Genomic DNA, 16,905 nt, shown 5'->3' on the forward strand with positions numbered 1-16,905 from the left:
GCAGTTGGCCCCACCCACCGAGTTCACAGGCCTGGAGGCCAGAAAAGTGTCAGTTTAGGAGTTTGAAGAGAGTGAGGAGTAAACACTTGGGTGTCTGGGTTTGTGGCCCAGGCACTGACAGCAAGGTTGGCAGATGGTGGTGGCCATCTGCAGGAGTGGTGAAGCAACGCGGAACCGTAGGACCAAGGGGGGGGGGGGGGGGGGTCACCCTGTCACCAGCAGCGGTGGTGCCCATCTTCACCACGACCCGTGTGTAGCATCACGGACTAAATCCCCCAAACCAACCACCCCTTTCACTCACGGGCGAGGAGCGCTGCTCGAGTTCCCAGATCCGGCCCACTGAGCAGCCGCAGCAGTGCCGGACCCGAGCGACCAGCAGCGTCCTCCCCGCCCGCGACAACAGCGCAATCTAAGGGGTTAACAGGCACAGGTGGATTTTCCGTCTCTGATCCACCTGCACCTGTCTAGGCATGAACATCTTGTGCTCTGATCAAAAGAGATGTGCAGGGAATAGTGTGGCTTCGCTGCTGGAGCCTACGGAAAGCAGAAGGAGACCAAGGACATACCAGTATGGACCTTATTCGACACCCTCTTTGTAAAGAGTGTGTACGAGTCCATATGAAATATTTACCCAGCTATTATCTGCTCCATTGCCACTGCCACTCAAGAGCCTGACAATTTTTTAATCTTTACTTTGTTAGATTTGAAAGCTTAAACATCCAAGTTGACCACTAATGGTATGTATAGAGTTAGCCTGATCATGCCAGTGTAGCTTTTATATGAAAATCCCAGTGATTGGTGCGCTTTAACTATATCAAAAATGTTGCATAAACCAATATATGGTGTTAGTAGCTCCAGGTAAGCTCATCTGAGCACAGTGCCATAACATCCTGTGTCCCTTGTAGCTACACAGCAATCTCCTATGAAGCCCTGCCTCCACCTGGAGTGACATCCCAGGTACACTTTTGGTGCAGTGTGAAATTAGGATAATAGGAGGCCCTACTAAACCATTTAGTCTCCTAAAGCCAGCGTTACACGGGACAATATATCGTGCGATCGCACCCGCTCCCATAGTTTGTGCGGCACAGGCAACAATCTGCCCGTAATGCACAAAGTCGTTAACCCCCCCAGAACGACGTGTCAACGAGCAACGATAAGGTGAGTATTTTTGCTCGATCAGTCGTTCATAGCTGTCACACGCTACGATATGTCAAACGATGCTGGATGTGCGTCTTGGAATCCGTGACCCCCGACAACATGTCACACGCTACGATATATCGCGTGATACCACCTTAAGGCTTTGATATTGGAGGAATCTGAACAAGCAGTCTGAAGTAGATGTGGATGTACAACTCATCTGGCAGTTTGTTTATGAAGCAGTCTCCATCTGCAGCACTAGTGCTTTGTCCCAGCCACCAGTACCCAAGAGGAAAGTTACCCCTGTGCCCATGTCCCTGGTTTTAGTAGGGTTCAGCTGCCCTGTATGACTACAGTAAAGCAAGAAATGTTGATCCAAACATTGCTTTATTAAATTACGAGTAAACAAAACCGGTTATTCACTTAGACCCTTGCTATACAGGGTGCACTTAAGCATCCACCAATGGTTGACAATTTCCTTTATCTGTAAATGCTCGAAGCTGTTGCCTGTTTTACTAGTTTTTAGCAGGGGGTAATGGAACGTCAGTTGGAGGGTCTGATGTAGCCAAAATTCTCATATCCCGGCAGTACAGCACAGGCTCTTTACCCAGGCCAAGCTGGTAGGACCAGACGTAGATTTTCTGATCCGGTTTCAGAGTTGCAGAGATGGTCTCCTCAATTTCAGTGGCTTCACTCCATGTTTCTTTCTCAGTGTTGAGACTGGAGCCACCATATTCAGCCGTCAGGGAAAACTGACTCTTGACAATTAATTTAGTCAAAGCACCGGTTTCTAGTGAGGCAGTAGTGGACACCTTCCAGTTGTGTGTTATGCTAGACATCTTCTCCTTCTCATACCCAATCTTCTTGCGGATGCTCTTCTTCCACTCCATAGGGGTCTGGGAAACATTGCTGATGGTCTTGATGCATGACCATTCACCGTACGCTGACCCCTTACTAATGCCTAGACCTCCTGAAGAAAGGGGATGACACTGGGATGGAAGGAGAAGATGTGTGAATTCTCATTAATTGAGAAGTCAGTGCTTTTTACATATTGGATCCCCCACTTGTCATGAGGCTTCACAAAGTAATAGAAATCAGCAACACCAAAATAGTAAAGACCACCCCTACAGTTGGGGTGCAGGGGATATTCTATACTGTCCTTATCCTCACACATGTTTGTAGTTTTACGGTAGACACCTCTCCCTGGATAGATGATATAGAAGTGACCAAAAGCCGTCAGGTAGTGTTCTCCTCCTTGGCAGTTCTTGTGTAAGGGGTAGACGATGGCATCTTCATCAGTGGTCATGTCCTTCACACGGCGATAATCTTTTCCCTTGATTATGTAGAATAGGTGGTCTTCAGTAGCCAAGTAATGATCTCCTCCTGTACATGAAGGATGCAGGCTGAAGATCTCCAGATTATCTCCACTGTTGAAGTTGGTTGATCTCATGTAGCAACCAAGATCAGAGCGGACAATGTAATAATATTTGTCCACTCCACAGAAGTCCACTCCCTTGGCCAGGTTCTTGGGGACAATTTTTCCACTCATGATTGTGATCCTGAAAGAAATTAAAAGCCAAAGTTAAACATTTAGATTTTGAAGAAGAATGACCACACTAAAGTTACCGTCACACACAAGCGACGCTTCAGCGATCCCACCAGCAACCTGACCTGGCAGGGATAGCTGGAGCGTCGCTACTCGGGTTGCTGGTGAGCTGTCAAACAGGCAGATCTCACCAGTGACCAGCCCCCAGCGATGCATGGAAGCGATGCTGCGCTTGGTAACTAAGGTAAATATCGGGTAACCAAGAAGCTCTTACCTTGGTTACCCAATGTTTACCTTAGTTACCAGCGTCCACCGCTCTCGGCTGTCAGTGCCGGCTCCCTGCACACATAGCCAGACTACACATCGGGTAATTAACCCCATGTGTGCAGGGAGCCGGCACTGACAGCCGAGAGCGGCGGACGCTGGTAACGAAGGTAAATATCGGGTAACCAAGGTAAGGGCTTCTTGGTTACCTGCTGTTTACGTGGTTACCAGCGTCCGCAGAAGCCGGCTCCTGCTGCCTGCACATTTAGTTGTTGCTCTGTCGCTGTCACACACAGCGATGTGCGCTTCACAGCGGGAGTGCAACAACTAAAAAAAATGGTCCAGGACATTCAGCAACAACCTCACAGCAGGGGCCAGGTTGTTGCTGGATGTCACACTAAGCAACATCGCTAGCAAGTTGTGCCTCAGCAGCGATGTTGCTTAGTGTGACGGTACCTTAAGTTTCTGTACAACCCTCCTCCCCCCTCCCCCACCAAGCATGTAGCATACATCTATTTTTGAAGGTACAGCAGTTGATAATTTAGTGTACCAAGAAAGCTCCTGATGTAGCGCCCCTGAAGCCATCAGGGAGCTACAAGGTACTGCATCCCCACCAGGATGCAGGGCCTACCCACTAGGGACCCAGAAGACCAGTGCCAGTAACACAAACAATCCAGATAATCCCTGAACCCCCTCCCATAGACTGGTACAAGGCTAGGGTCGGACCAATGGATGGTCACCTAGGAGGTGGAGCCAATCCAGTCCACTACCACCACCAGGTGGGAGGGGGAGACAGTGTGAGAGTGTAGTCGTCGAGAGATTACAGTGAAGGTGAAGGGAAGGACTGTCGAGAGTGGAACAGTGACCCAGGCGGTTAGTTGTCGGTGGAGTACTCCCAGAACTACGCACCAACGGGGTACAGAATCCTAGGTCAGGCAAACACTCCAGGCAGACCTGATAAAATCTGCACAGTGAGGGGACCATCAAGGACCTCACTGAGCTTGACGTTTGGTATACAGTAGCAACAGGAGAACCGGATACAGGACCAGAGACTCCAACCCCACAGGGTTCACGCTAATGTCATATGGACTGCTGTAGAAGACGACCAGGAGGGGACCCCCAGCCGCTCCAAGCCACGGGGCCCACACCAACCAAAGACAGGTGCAGGGGAAAGAAGCCACCAGGTCACTAAACCAGCACTGGGACTACAGGGACCTGGGGTTAAGACCAGCCTTCCTCAGGTGACAGTTACCAGCTTACTGTGAGTAAAAGAACCAGTTACACTGAAACCCCTTGTGTGGTCTACCTTCTTTCAACACCCATCTGCATCACCTATCCCCTGGGACCCGGCCCTGCTTGTGGAGGGCCTAACATCCAGGCTGCCACTAACACCAGTCCCAGTAGTGAAAACTGCAGCGGCGGCTCCATCCACATAGCCGCAAGTGGCGTCATGTGTGAACATTATTCATCCCCTGTGAATATTACCCTTTTTTAAAAAGCACCCAGGCCACGGGACCGGGCAACGACCACCAAAGTGACATTCCCCAGTTATACACCGCCTGGGACAGAGTACCCCATAACCCTGGGCAACAATGACATTTCCTAAAGTTCACAAGAATTAGCCACCAGGCCAGATCCTGGGTCACCAGTGTCTGCACCGTCCGGTCACAGACCATGAGCAGGCTCTGGCTTCATCTGTGATTTTACAAGATAGAGACATTTTTTTGGACGGTGTATGGGGCTGCTGCAACCATTTCACCAGAAAGCTCTGTGCTGCCGACCACTGTTTTATCCATAACCTCATCATTCACATTGTCAGTTTCCCATCTGTAGGTCACAGAACCACCTGAAACCTATAGATACCGGCCCAGAGGTCTCCTACAAGGACCTCCCATCTCCTGACGCTGTAGTTGCAGGTCACCAGTATTTACCCCCTTTCCTAACATTGTGCATGTTCAGTGTTGGGGCCACATCTACATGGAGCCGTGTTACACAGCCCGTATCTGCCTCTAGGAGCTGGGACAAGGTCTGAGCTCTGACTGCTGGTTTTAACCCCTGAAACCACAGCAGAAGATGCAAGGCCTGGGTAGAACCATCCCATGTACTGATGTGAACCTTCAAAACACAATTGTGGTTAGCCATGGCAGCTGAAGAATGACTGTGCTGGTGTAGAGCCTTCACACAGTATCTAGATCCCCTCAGTACTGGAGCGGTGCTTTAAATGCATTCCCCCGCTGCCATCTCCATAGTGTTCTAGCATCGCTCCAGTCAGTCTGGTGAGTTGTGATCTGCCGGCAGCTCCAGAGTGTCATGGAGCATGCCAGAGGCCACAACGTAATACAAGTCTATGGGAACCTCACTGGCTTTATAAACTGGCATTCAGACCTTGTGTCAAAGAAAAAAAAAAAAAAAAAAATAATAATAATATATACGATTCTCTATAATTACTACAGTGATTAAAGTAAAATATATCTTTGCACCTTGTTAGCCAGTAGAGATAAAGTGATTAAAAGCAGTATCTAAATGGTTAATAGCAGGAATCAGCTCACTCCAACCACTACTGGCCTGGACAGATGGCAGATACACTCTAGAAAATGTATAAGGTTTGTTATGAGGCAATAGATAAGTAACATCCACCACCAGCCTTTACCCCCAAGTCTCAAGCGATCAGAAGCCCCTCGACTTTCCCTACTACAAACAACAATAGTAAAGCAATCAAGGTGTCTACTCACCAGCCTACAGGTCCAGCTGCCTCAGCCCCAAACCTCCCTGCAAGGAACACACCAGTCACATGACCACCTCCACCGCTCCACCCTTCTTATATCACTACTCCTCATTGGCTTGACATGTGCAGCCATCTGATTGGCTGCTCTAAAGATTATCTATAGGTCAATATTAGGCTAGTTTCACACTTGCGCTATTTTGACGCACACGGAATCCGTCACTAATGTAGTACAGTTCATTTATTTACAGTAGAAGCGCGTTACTATGGCGCGCGTGTGTGTCATGCAGTACCCGCTTGTGTCCACATGATGTCGCGCTTCCACTATAAATAAATGAACTGTACTACATTAGTGAGGGATTCCGTTTGCGTCAAAATAGCGCAAGTGTGAGTGAGCCCTTAGGCCACCTTTACACGTCCGTGTCTCCGTTTGGTCCATTTCCTGACGTGCCGGAGACACGGGCACACGTAGACCCATTAAAATTAAAGGGTCTGCGCACCCATGCGTGTTTTGCCATGGACCGTGTGTACATGTGCTCCACACGTAGACATGTTTGTTTTTCTCCGGCATCACGGGTGTCACACGGACCGCACACGGACCGCACGGATGTGATCCGTGTGACACGCACCGGAGAAAACACATGTGTCTGCGAAAAAAAAAAAGAATTTCTATACTCTCCTTCTCCAGCGCTGCAGTCTCTGCCGCTGCTGTCACTTGCTTCCAATCACCGCTCATTATGCTCATTGCATATTCACTCCACTGCGGGCCGGAAGCAGCAGCAGCGGGGAGTCGGCAGGACCGGAGACCGAAGATCAGCACCACAGCATATGTAAATTCACTTCTGGAAAGAAAAAAAAAACAACTCTCTTGCCGGAAGGGGAAAAATGAGACTGATCCATTTTTTTGCCTGATTCGTCACAATCTGCGACAGATCCGTCGCATCAGGCATAATCCGGTTTGCACCTGAGGAAAAGAAAAATGTGAAAAAGTAAAGTTTTTTTGTTGAAAAACAAAAAAAAAAAACGGATGCCAACAAGTCCGGCGTGTTGTATAATGGAAGCCTATGGGCGCCGGATCCATCATAATACGGCAAAAAATGCAGTGCAGCGACGGATTGCGTTTTTTTAAACTGAGCATGCTCAGTTTTACAATGGATCCGTCGAAAAACGGAAGAAAGGGATATAAAAAAACCTGGTGCGATGGATCCGTTTTTTCGATGGATCCGTCGCATCAGTTTTTTTGCCGGATTGTGCCTGATGCCATAAAAAAATCTGATGTGTAAAAGCAGCCTTAGGCCTCTTTCACACGTTCGTGAAAATCATGCATGTTTTTCATGGACGTGTCAAAGGTGCGTTTTGCCCTCCATGAGCTGTGTTTATGGCACCCGTGTGTTCTCTGTGTGTTATCCGTGATAACACACGGAGAATGGGAACTTTCTGCTCACCTGTCCCTGGCGTTGCTGTCCGTGGTGCTGATCTTCGGTCTCCGGTCCTGCCGACTCCCCGCTGCTGCTGCTTCCGGCCGCAGTGAAGTGAATATGCAATGAGCATAATGAGCGGCGGTCGGAAGCAAGTGACAGCAGCGGCAGAGACAGGAGGGCTGGAGAAGGTGAGTAAAGTGTTTTTTTTTTTCTCTCAAACACGTGTGTTTTCTCCAGCGCGTGCCACACGGAACACCTCCGTGTGGTCCGTTTGCGTTCCATGTGACACCCGTGATGCCGGAGAAAAACGGACATGTTGACGTGTGGAGCACACAGACACACGTATGCTCCACACGTAGACACGGTCCATGGCAGAGCACGCACGTGAGCGCAGACCCATTGCTTTTAATGAGTCTACGTGTGCCCGTGTCTCCGATACGTGAGGAAAAAGACCAAACAGGTACCAGAGACATGGATGTGTGAAAGAGGCCTTAAACTGCAGCTGATTGGTGGGTGCGGTCATGTTGGAGACGGCTCTTCCTATTGCCGCATTCACACAGCCGTGTTTCCAGCACGTGTGGTGTCCGTTTCCACACATACAAGAGAGATGGACACACGTAGACCCATTAAAATTAAAATCAAAGGGTTTGTGCACAAGTGCATGTTTTCACCACGTGTCCATGTGGAGCATACATGTGTCCCTGTGCTCCACACAGTGACATGTCTGTTTTTCTCCGGAAGCACGGGCATCACACGGGGCACACACACACACACACACACACACACACACATGTACCAGAGAAAACACCTGTCCCTTAAAAAATAATAATTTTTTTATACTTACCTGTCTCCAGCGCTGCTGTTGCTTCCTGGTCTGCTCATTGTGCTCATGCATATTCGCTGCACTTACCGCAGACCCGGAAGTGACAGCAGCGCTGGAGACAGGTAAGTATACCAGCTCATGCTGTCTCTCTGCTACCCGGATGTCACACGGCTAGCACAGGGACAGCACACGGAAAACATACACAAGGACAAACTGACCTGCCCCATGGACCGTCACACACATGCGTTAACTGCATGGAAGTGTGAAAGAGGCCTGAGGTGTGGAGGGAAATCACAGCCGGAGCCTCATGTGCAGACATTGGTCGTATGCATCTACAGAGATGACATCAGTCTGTGAAGTGACGCCATTAACCCCTTCACAAATGGGCAATTTTCCATTTTTGCCCTTTTGGTTTCTCCTTTCCTTTTTGAATGAGCCATAATTTTTTGTTTTACCATTTAGTGAAAAATTAGAAAACCATTTCACTTGTGGGAAAATTGCAAGAAAAACATTACATTTTGCAATTTTTTTTAAGGTTTTGTCGTTACAGGGTGCATTTTTTTTTTATTTAAGAGGTGAATATTTTTTTATACACACACACGCACACAGACACACACACACAGACACACACACACACACACACACACACACACACACACACACACACAGTGTCCCCATTATCACAGGGTTTTTTTTACATTGATGGAGCTTCACTAGGGCTTGTTAATACTTTTTTTTTGTTAGCAAAATTAGTAAAACAAAATAAATAAATGTGGTATAATCATATCGTCATGTAGAAAAAAAATGTCATGCTAATTATGCTGAACGGTGAGTTCTTGTATTTTTTTTTTTAATTACTGAATTTATTTTTTTTTGTTCATTTGTTCCACCACTGAAAAATTACAATAAAAAGTCATCAAAAAATTAAGGCGATGTTCACACAGTTTTTTTCATTAATTTAAAAACCATGAGTTTAGAAGCAGAAACTACTTTTTGGAGACGTTTTGGAGCAGTTTCTTTTTGTCCCCTGAGAAGCGAATTTAAAGAATTTTTTTCCTGAAAGTTTTTTTTTTTTTTGCATCTTTTTGATTGGACATTGCGAGGTTTGAAGAGTTTTCCTTCAAAATCCATTTCGAAGAATTGAAATGCACTTTATTTTTTTTTTTTTTTTTGTTTTTACCCGGAGGAGCTTTTTTTAAAAAAAATCCTCTTCAGAAAATAAAACATTACTTAAACAGCTAAGTGGATAGACTTGAAATAGATTCACAGGAGTTTATGAAGCAAATTTTGAAGAGGATTTTAGAGCATTTCTGATTAGAAAAAAAAAACTAGTGGAAAAGTCTAGACTGCGTTTTTTTGTTGAGTTTTTTTAGTGAAATCTCCTGGTTTTTGAGGAGGATTTTGGAGTTTTTGCATAAAAACACTGAATAAAAGACTGAATGTGATCACAGCCTAATATGTATCTGAATATGAGACCAATGAACGCTCCATCCGGTAACTGAAAAACTGACCCTGATACAAATCCATTACAGGGAAAAACCCTTTCACTTTTGGCTCAGAATCCGGTGACACAAAACAGGTTTTGTTTTTTTCAGAGTATTTTTTGCAAAATAGAAACAAAACCACATGAATTTGGTGTCGCCATCATCGCGCCGACCCCGGAATAAAGGTGAAAACTGGAGGGGTCTCCGGAAATAGCCACACAACATTTTTTTTATAATTTTTTTTACTACATGATTAACTTTAAAAAAAAAACTACAAATTTGGTCTCGCCATCATCATACTGCCCGCACAATGAACAATGTAAAAACAAAAACAAAGAAAACAATGTACAAGTGCAGCGTTTTTCACAATTTAGCTTCACATTTTCTTGCACATTGGTAAAATGAAAGGCGACATTCACACCTACGCCTCGTCCTGCAAAAGACAAGTCCTCAGGCCCCACTCACACTTGCGCTATTTTGACGCAAACGGAATCCGTCACTAATGTAGTACAGTTCATTTATTTACAGTTGAAGCGTGACACCATGTGGACACAAGCGGGTACTGCATGACACACTCACGCGGCATATTAACGCGCTTCCACTGTAAATAAATGAACTGTACTACATTACTGATGGATTCCGTTTGCGTCAAAATAGCGCAAGTGTGAGTGGGGCATCAGACGTCTACTTGGACAAACAAAATGGAAAAAAAAAAGTTATGATTCTTGGAAGAAGCTGAGGAAAAAAACAAAAGTGCAAAATGGAAAAATCGCCCGGTCAGGAAGAGGTTAATGGTGTCACCTCGCAGACCGTTATCGTTTGCCGCAGATGCCGCTGTTTGTATATGACCAATGTCTGCACAGGAGGCTCCGGCTGTGATTTCCCTCCACATCTCATTGGAAGTGACGTCTGCACCGAGACCGCACCCAGCAATCGTCCAATCAGCTGCAGAGTTCAGTAATGATCTGTAAATGATCTTTACATCAGCCAATCAGATGGCTCCACATATCAGCCAATGAGGAGCAGCGGTATAAGAAGGGTGGAGCAGTGGACTTGGTCATGTGACTGGTGGAGCTTGAAGGAGGGTTTTATGATCTGGGACATCGGGAGCTGCAGCCGGTGAGTAGACTCCATGGAGGCTTTACTATTGCTGATGCACTGCTAAGTATAGTGACAATCATCATCTCCTATGCTAACTGTGACATAACCCCTGTAATGACAAGCACGGGGGCGGCAGCAGACCCTTCCCTGTTATAGCTACTCATTGGGGGCTACTGATCATGTCCTGGGTGTGTGACATGCTGCGCCCCCTGCTGGTGAGCGGTTACATATGGCTGTCAGAGATTGATGGCTGCGTTTATTAGTGTTTGTTTATACGTTTAACAACCTGCTTTTTTATACAATTAAACTCTCTGTGGAATCTGCCTGTAACTGCAGAGCCCCATCTGAGCTTGGATTGTTGCTGCTATAAATCCATTGCTTGTGCAGAGTCTCCTGCTCTGTGTATAGGATAAATTAATTTGCAACTTCAAGTCCTCCTAAGGTTGGAAATCATCCAAAAACGTATTACTTTTATTTTGATTATTTATTTTGATCTGCATCTTAGGCTGCTTTCACACCGTTTTGCCGTGCGGCACAATCCGGTAAAGAATGGATCTGGCGTTTATTGCTGCCAGATCCGTTCTTTCCCCCATAGAGTTGTACTAGCGCTGGATTGTGCCGCCTGGCGTTGCGTTGCATCTGGCTTTTGCCGGATCCGGCAACATTTGATTGTGCAGTGGCTGGATGGAACATTGAGGGGAACGTTGTCTCTGGTGAAAAACTGCATTGCGCCAGATCCGCCGTGTTTTATAATGGAAGTCTATGGACACCGGTTCCGTATTTCTGAACTGCGCATGCTCAGTTGCATCAGTTTCTTTTGCTGGAATGTGCTGCACGGTGAAAAAAAAAAACGGATGTGTGAAAGCCGCCTTAGCTGTGTGTTTTTTTTTTTTTTTTGTTGTTTTTTTTTCCAACCTCTGACAAGGTACAGTTTTGGCTGCAGAAAAAACTGCAGCGTGTGCATGTAGCCAAATGCAAACACTTTTACATAAAATGATACCTTTGCACTTCATACAGTATCACCATGGGATTAGATGCAATGTCTCAGTGTACAGTACTGCTGCTTTGCCAGTGCATCTAAGCATATTTGTGATACTGTGCTGCTGCACCCAGGTATAGGATATGCTGCCCAGCTACTGTGCCCAAAAGTCAGTGATTCTGAGACCGTATCTATGAATCAGGTAGGGTCTCTGTCCAGAGATGGCTGTTACTACACAATATAATTGAATTTGGGTACTGCTGTAACGCCCCTGTAAACGGGTCATTATAGGGTATTAAATGTTACCCCATTTTTCCCGGGCAGGAGGAAGAGTCCCCACAACACACCCTAATATCACACTGGCAGGAAGGAGTTAATAGATTTTGCAGCATGAAGTTTGTTCTGAGTCCATGACTCATCCTGTCTCCTTAATGAGCAGGTGGCTGGACACAGGCAGGTCCCCATGACAACCGAGGGGAGGGGGGCCTGAATAGGAGTGAGTTTAGTGCAGAACACACAGTTTGTCAGAACGTCAGAGGCTGCAAGGGAGTGCAGACGTCCAGAGAACAGCTCCTGTTGAGGAGATGCCACGAGACCAGGGCTGATAACACCTAGAGGAGGGGAATGGAGCTGAGGACTGGGGATCCCTGGAGAAAGTTGTACCCGGTGGCGGTTGTGTGGGTCCGCTACCGGGGATGAGAGAGGCGGCGAGTTCCCAAGATGCTCTATGCCACGGGGACGTCACTAACGCACCGAAAGGGAGAGACACCCCCCCCCCCACCCCCCCCAGAACACCTCACCAGACACCCCTTCCTCCTACCTGCCCGGGACCGACCAAAGGCTACAGGCGGCGAGGACCAGCACCCGGGTGCGATGTGAAACTGACTTTAAATAAAGAACTGGAACCGCACACCGTGACTGCTGTGAGTAATGCCGCCGCACTGTGCCCCTGGTGTCCCTGAGGACTGTTGCCCTGGGTCTCATTAACCTCCCGGGGCTCCACCCGTGGGGAGCGATTCCATCCGGCTGCCCGTAACATCTGCCCCGGAGAGAGCCCGCTCAGCAGCGGCTGAACATCTGGCCGTAAACCACGGGTGGCGCTGCAAGCATCCCCCGTCCCGTACCGTTTCCTGGGGGAGAGCGATGGCAAGCCCCCCCCCCCCTCTCCAGGGACCCCGTTACCCTCCTTCCGACCCCCTTGTAACACTGGACCGACGGTCGGACTTTCCTTTTTATTGAAACCCGCCGGGGGTCACGGAAACCGGGTCGGGCCACTCACAGCCTGACCCCGAATACCACCGGCCCGGTGACCGTGCAAGCCCCGGTGTGGGTGTGTCGCCCTGGGCAAGCCAGGGGACACAGGTCACACACCACCACACCCTACATCCCAGCTAGGAACACCAAAGCTAACCAAAAATCCTTGTTGCCTTCCTCCAAAGGCTGATGATTCACACCAGGGGGTGGGCCAGGTGGTTGGCTCCGCCCACCAAGGAGGACACAGCTCTGGAGGCGGGAGAAACCAGGCAGATAAGCTCAGGGAGTGAAGGAGTAAACAGCTAAGATGAGCTAAGGAAGTGAAGTAAAGTGGTAAAGGAGGAAAGCAAGAGTGGTGACAGAAAGAGAGCCTGAAGTAGTCCAGCTGTGTGCAGGACAGGTCAGCAAGGTCAGCAACGGCGGTGACTGTCTGGAGGGGGACCGTTTGGAAGTTCCTGGAAGGACCGCGGACGGGTAGTGGCCCGGCGGTCTGGAGCAGTGTTCCGAAGGACAGTCAGCACCAGGGCAGGGGCCTCTCGGACCCTGGCAAGGCTAGGAGTCGCCATAATTTGCCAAATCCGTCAGTGAAGGAGACGTAGATCCCCCAACAACCAAGTCCCGATTGAAGGCAACAGCCCAACCAGAGTAGGAGAGACACCGCCACCGCCAAGGCACCAGTTTCTTAGGGCCAGCGCCTGCGGGCAAAGAGTAGAGCTCCTCCGGTCCAGCTTGAAGCCGGGGAGCGGGTTACCGGTGGGGACCCATCGCAACCAACAAGTAAACAAAGGTGCAAGGAAGAGGGACATCACCGTCACCTACTGGGAGAGCAAGTGCAGCCATCCGTGGGACCGTCTATCCAGCCGTTTGGTTTACCGTAAAAACTGTGTCAACGTCTCAGGCTGAGTGAGTACCACAGTGCCGCAAGGCACAGCGCTGCCCCCGCGTCCCTGCGCCCACCAGGCCCTGCACCTCCCAAACCATCACCGGGCCCCGGGATCACCAACCCCTACCCACGGAGGGGCAACACAACACCTGGCTGCTCCGCATCACCATCCCTGGGATCCCCATATTGAGCAGCGGTGGTGAAATCACCACAACCGTGGGTGGCGTCACGGACAATAAACAATCCCCACACCCAACAACCCCCTTTCACTCACGGGCGAGGAGCGCCGCTCGAGAAACCCCCGGGATCCGGCCCACCGCTCGAGCCACCACTGAGCAGCAGCCGCCGGACCCGAGCAGAAGGGGTGAGCGTAGTGTGCTGACACCCTCCTCCCCGCCCGCGACATGGGCGTTTCACTACGACTGTTCAGTAAGTTGTAAAGCCGCTGCCTGACATTGTATGGTGTCTAGTCTGTGATCCAAAAATACTCCCAGGTCCTCAAGTGACTCTCCTAGCTGCTCTCCCTTGTTGTATTTGGTGCCTTCAGGTTATTGATGCCCAGATGCAAAGCTTTATATTAGTCTATAAAAGCTCCTGACCAGTAGGAAGATGACAATCTTTCCAAGAGTCTGGGCCTGGTCCGTCCCTGGAAACCTTGGATGGGATCTTCTCTGTAACTGCAGATCTGACTGATAGAAACGATTTTGTATCGGGAGCATTGGACTGTGCTTGTAAATGTTTAATTTACAGCTGATCAGTACAAAACTGGGTACTGTTAGTCTGGAAAAAGTGTTCCAGTAGTGCTAGATTTGCAAGCATTCAGAGCACAAAGGCTCCAGAGGGCAGCGGTGGTCAGTCTGTGGGGGGCATCATGGGTTTTAAACAAGTCTTATCTCAAGAAGTGATATAAATAAACCCTTTACAATTTGTTGGTTATGAATGTCTGTAAGCCTGTCCAACAATGTCATCTATGAAGATAGAAATGGAATATAAAACATGATTTCTGCTCTTGATTGAAGCTTTAGGCTGTGTCCACGGTAGAATGTTGCTGCGGATTTTTCTGCATGAAAATCCGCGGCTTTCCCGCAAAATCCGCACCTTTTCAAAGGTGCGGATTATTTTTTTTTTTTTTTTTTTTTTTTTCCAATTCTGAAGCCAAAATCCGGATCAAAATCCGCAACAATAATTGACATGTTGCAGATTTTTCCGGATCAAAATCCGCGCAAATCCGCCGTGGAAAAAGCCGCAGCATGGGCACAGCATTTCCAAAATGCCATAGAAATGGCTGGGAAGTGCCGCTGCTGCAGATTTTCAGAAAATCAGCGGCTTTTCCGCGAGAAATCCACGCATTTTCCGCAGCGTGGGCACATGGCCTTTAGGGTTGTTCCTAACACCATGCAAACACAACCCCAAAGAATTATGCACTTTTTGTGCATTTGTATCTGGGGCTTTTTCAATTAGTATTTCATGTAATTCATTCTTCAAAATTTGCATTAACTTTGTCTTTTACTTCTTTCAGGATCACAATCATGAGTAGAAAAATTGTCCCCAAGAATTTGGCCAAGGGAGTGGACTTCTGTGGTGTGGCTGAATATTATTACATTGTCCGCTCCGATCTTGGATGCTACATGAGATCAACCAACTTCAACAAAGGAGAGGATCTGAATGTCTTCAGCCTGCATCCTTCATGTAGTGGAGGAGATCATTACTTGGCTCATGAAGATGACCTGTTCTACATAATCAAGGGAAATCAATATCGCCGTGTGAAAAACATGAATACAGATGAAGAATCAATAGTCTACCCCCTACACAAGAACTGCCAAGGAGGAGACCACTACCTGTCAGCTTTTGGTCACTTCTATATCATCTATCAGAGCCGAGGCATCTACCATAAAACCACAAACATGTGTGAGGATAACGACAGTATAGACCATCCTCTGCACCCCGACTGTAGGAATGGACTGTACTATTTTGGTATCTCTGATGACTATTACTTTGTGAAGCCTCATGATGAGTGGGGGGTCCAATATCTAAGATGTTCTGACTTCAGCCAGAATGAGAATTCGCAGACCTTCTCCTTCCATCCCAGCGTCATCCCCTTTCTCCCAGGGGGTTTAGGCCTTAGTAAGGGGTCAGCGTACGGTGAATGGGCATGCATCAAGACCATCAGCAATGATTCCCAGACCCCTATTGAGTGGAAGAAGAGCATCCGCAAGAAGATTGGGTATGAGAAGGAGAAGATGTCTAGCATAACACACAACTGGAAGGTGTCCACTACTGCCTCACTAGAAACCGGTGCTTTGACTAAATTTGCAAGAGTCAGTTTTCCCTGACGGCTGAATATGGTGGATCCAGTGTCAATACTGAGAAGGAAACATGGAGTGAAGCCACTGAAATTGAGGAGACAATTGCCGTGACTCTGCAACCTCATCAGAAAATCTACGTCTGGTCCTACCAGCTTGGCCTGGGTAAAGAGCCTGTGCTGTACTGCCGGGATATGAAAATATTAGATACCTCCAACCCCCCAACTGATGTTCCTTTACCCCCTGCTGAGAACCAGGCACAGGCGATGGCTTCCTGAGATCTTGTAGAGCATGAAAATTGTCCTCCATTGGGTGGGACCGGCACTAAGGGGCTCTGCCTCTGTCACAAGATTTGTTAATTGGTAAATCAATAAAGAAATAATGTTTGAATCAACAGTTGTGAATTTATTGTAATGAGGTCAATATGTCTAAAACCAGGGAGATGACTACAGGGGGGACAGAGGTAACATTCCTGCTGGGACATTACATTACACAGCCTGCTCCAGTCTGTGGGTGACTAAGCTGCTTCCCCCCCCTCAATGTAATGACATCAGTGGACATTGGCTCTGAGATTAAAGAGTAACTGTTTTTTGTTCATAAATCAGTAATGTGCATGAGAATGGGCAAATTTTGCTTATTCTTCTGCCAGAATAGTTGCTGTCAATTCTCCATTTTGAGAATCTGTAATCAATAAAAACTAGTTGTGTTCTCTTCCACCCTGTTCTTGACACTGGACGTACTCCATATGTGACGCCCCCGGACAATCTGCCCTCCCGTGCAATATCCACCTCCTTCTTGGTTATGGGTCCCCAACTACATGGTGTTGCCTACAACAGCTAATAAAATCCTAGGTATACTCTGCACCAGACACACCAGTGGATGGCCTGAGTGGAATAGGGTTGCCCACTTGGGGGGTGGGGTTAGGGGAAGTCAGGAGTGTCAGTCAGTCGAGGGAAGTAGACTGGAAGTGTAGGTCAGGAGCAGGGCT

The sequence above is a fragment of the Anomaloglossus baeobatrachus genome, chromosome 7 (assembly GCF_048569485.1).
Source record: "Anomaloglossus baeobatrachus isolate aAnoBae1 chromosome 7, aAnoBae1.hap1, whole genome shotgun sequence".
Taxonomy (NCBI): Eukaryota; Metazoa; Chordata; class Amphibia; order Anura; family Aromobatidae; genus Anomaloglossus; species Anomaloglossus baeobatrachus.